This window comes from Lactuca virosa, chromosome 4 (assembly GCF_052849685.1).
Source record: "Lactuca virosa cultivar CGN04683 chromosome 4, Lactuca_virosa_CGN04683_v6, whole genome shotgun sequence".
NCBI lineage: Eukaryota > Viridiplantae > Streptophyta > Magnoliopsida > Asterales > Asteraceae > Lactuca > Lactuca virosa.
Window position 1 is genome coordinate 18,985,331 of NC_136429.1, and position 3,740 is coordinate 18,989,070.

The following is a 3,740-nucleotide window of genomic DNA, read 5'->3' on the forward strand; positions in this document are numbered from 1 at the left end:
AATTTGGAAGTGAAATTCCTATCGATCTAGGAAAAGTATTAGAATATACTAAATCGAGCATATGCGTAAAAAGGATTCTAGAAGGCGAGTATAAGAAATCCAAGATATGTTTGATAGAAATGTGAAATCCCTAGTTGAGTCTAGGAGAAATTGTCGTATGTACTTGTTTGAACACATTCATGTGTGATAAGTCGCTTTGTAAAAACTTTTTAATGGTGACTTGGAAAACTGCGAGATAATACTTGGGACGAGTATGAGTAGGTGTGAATAGTAGTAGAGGCCTATACTACTGGAAGCACAGGACTCACACTTGGATCAGGGAAAGTCACAAGGTTACCAAGAAGCTAGTAATTGATTCCGTTTTTGTTCAAGTATGTTATTACCATCGTTTCGGTAATGACTAAAAAGATGATTGTTATTCCGAACCAAGTGGTCATATCAAATCGAGTGCAACTAAGACGAGTATGTTACGTAGTTCAGAGAACCAAGTTCGATGTAGCATCTGACTTAAGCCAAAAGATTGAACTGAAAGGTAATTGAAGCGATCAATAGAAGTATCGTGATCGTTGTTAAGATAAGAGCTCTTAGCTAGAAATGCTACTTGCTATAAAGAGATTATATCACATGAGAACATGAAGGAAGGTTTCTTCCATGATAATATTTGACTATTAGAGACAAGAGTCTGGTTTGTTGTGTGTCTTTTGCATTACAAAAATCAAAGGTCATTAGAATATGACCATTCGAGTTGTTGTTGTAGAAAAAGTGAAGACCTTATCTTGGGTTAAGTTTATAAATCAAATTTAAGAAGGACTCGAATGTTGTGACTAGTTCATTTCTCATCAACTCTAGACCTGCTCTCATCTTATTTGATTCTGATGCCTTAGATTCTTTTGTGTCTCATGAAATTGCGCATTCTTTTCAAATTGCTTGATATGCACTCGCGCAACCATTTCACGTAGATACCGCGGGAAGTGTATCATTGCTTGCTGATAAAGTCTATAGAGATTTTGTCATAGAAACTGAAGGTTATAGTTTTCTTGCTAACCGTATACCTATCTTCTTGCCCAACTTTGATATTATTCTCGGCATGGATTGGTTGTTAAAGAACCACACAGAACTCATGTGTTACGAAAAGATGGTACGCATCCTTGTCAAAGGGAAGGTTCCTATTTATATCTTCGGTAAACAAAGACTTAAAAATCGTAAAAATAATCTCTTTCCTAGAAACCTGTAAACTTATATCGAAGGGGTATTATGCTTATCTAGCCTATACAGTTGATACCTCAAAAGAGGAGAAGAAAACAGTAAATAATATTCCCGAATATCCTGACGCTTTTCTTGATGATTTACCTAGACTATCCCAGATAGATCCAATAGAGAAATACGCACAAATATACTTGGATGAAACTGTTGCGAGACATGGTGTACCACTAAAGATTACTTCCGATCGTGATAGTAGCTTCACTTCTCATTCTTGGGCAAATATGCAATATGAATTGACATCTCGTGTTGATCTCAACATATCTTATTATCCCCAAACAAATGGTCAGAAGAAAAAGAACAATCCAAACAGTAGAAAATATACTGAAGGTATATGAAGCACTATATGAGTGTAAATGCCATACTTCATTATGTTGGCGTGTTGTAGGACAGAAAGTCCCTTGTGGTCCTGAAATGATTCAAGACATCATTAACAAGATTTAAATTGTACGAGAAAGAATGAAAGCGGCCCAGGATCGACAGAAGTCCAATGCAGTAAAGAGAAGACGACTCATAGAACTCCAGGTGGATGAATTCGTAATGTTGAAGGTATCCCCATGGAAATGCATTATGCGATTTGGGAAGAAAGGAGGATTTGACAGGTATTCATGATGTATATCATGTAAGCTATCTGTGTAAATGTTTAAGCATATATATGATGAAACGGTCCCGTTATCCGAGGTGAAGCTGGATAATAAATTAAGATATGTAGGAGAGCCTAAAGAGATCGTAAACAAAAGAATGACTGAATTACGTAATAAAGAAGTAGAATTGGTGTGTGTCAAGTGGAAACACCATCGAGGCAAAAATTATACTTGGGAAAATAAGAATGAGATATGGACGAAATATCCCCATTTATTTAAATCGATGTAATTTCGGGGACGAAATCCTCAAAAGGAGGAGATATTTGTAACATACACGTTTAGTTATCGTGTTTTGTAATAAATAAGATTATGAAATATTATATGAATTTGATTATTGAGTTCTAACAGATGGTTTTTACTAGAAATGAAGTAAAACTATGTTTAGAATCACTCGGAAAATATTGGAAGTCTTATGAGATTCCAATCAAAAGGCAAATGTTGAAATTTAATGAAAATATAAAATTTTAAACAAGTAGAATTTTATTAGTGAATGTTGTAGATAATTTTGTTTGAAACATTTAGGCGAAAACCTCATCGAAATCCGAGTTATAACAAAGAAGTTATGACCAATCGAAGATCCGCGACAAAACCGGCACGACGCCGAATGACGTAAAAAGTGAGTTTTTGATAAACTACTTTTTAGCCTTATTAATCTAAATTAAAGTCGTAGTACTCGTTAAACCGAGAATTTTCATAAAAAGAACGTCAAAATCTGACTTCGTATGAGGAAGTTATGATTTTTCTAAGTTTCAGAATAGCAGTAGACAGCTAAAAACTCGAAATAAAGATCGAGTGATTTTTAGCCGACGCAACCTAAACGAGAATCGAAGGTCTTGTCAATAATAGTACAATGGTAAAAAGACAGACGAAAACGGACATCGGATGAAGAAGTTATGAATTTTTAATGGATTTTCCTGTCCTGGTCTGTTAAAAATAATAATATTAAAAATGAAATCAAAATTAGCATACGGAGTCTAAACGAAAGTTGTAGAGCATAATTTCACCTACACGTGCATATAAAGAACGTCGAAAACGGAGCCCGTATGCGAAAGTTATGGATTTTTGAAGTTTGGGACACAAAAACCGAGAAAATCACCAAAACCGAGGAATTTCGCATGGCTCAGGTTCGGCCACGTCACCCTCGCTCGCAGCATGCCGCATGTCCGAATTGGTGAGTCATCCGAGGCCAGCTGTCCGACCCGTGTCGCACCCCCTCGCACTGAAGGCTCGGTCCAGTAAGAAGCCGACGCGTGCCTTCCCCGTGTCTCGCCCTCGCATCGCCACCTGCCCCCCTCGCATGCGAGGCACGTGCCTGCTTCTCCTTGCTTCGGATCTGAGGCTCGCACCTATATAAAGGGTGTGAGACCTCCCGGGTAATTTTGGAAATTTCACACTTTTTACCCCTAAATCCAATTTTTAGCTATTTTAACTTCCCCCGAAGCCCCGAGATCATTCCCAACACCCGAAACACGTCCCGAAGTGCCCGAAGAGCCCGACGAGCCTGAGAAATTTATCTTTTCGGTTTGAAGCTCAACCCTCACAGGGCCCGGTTTTCAATAAAGCTCCCGGTTTTCAGCGACAAAAGTTATCTATTATAACGAAGTGCTGCACAAATTACTATTTTAACCCCCGATTAATTCACGGTGAGTTCAATATATAGGAACAATTGTATGTTATGTGTTATATGTGCTATGTGCTTTTCCGTTGTTATTATTTCCGCTATTTATGATAGCAAAGCTATACCTTTGGCCATGTGATCAGTGAAAGGACTTAGATTCACAGTGGTATTGGTATGTAGCCTCTGGCCATGTAGAGCATGTCTCGTAAGAGAATGAC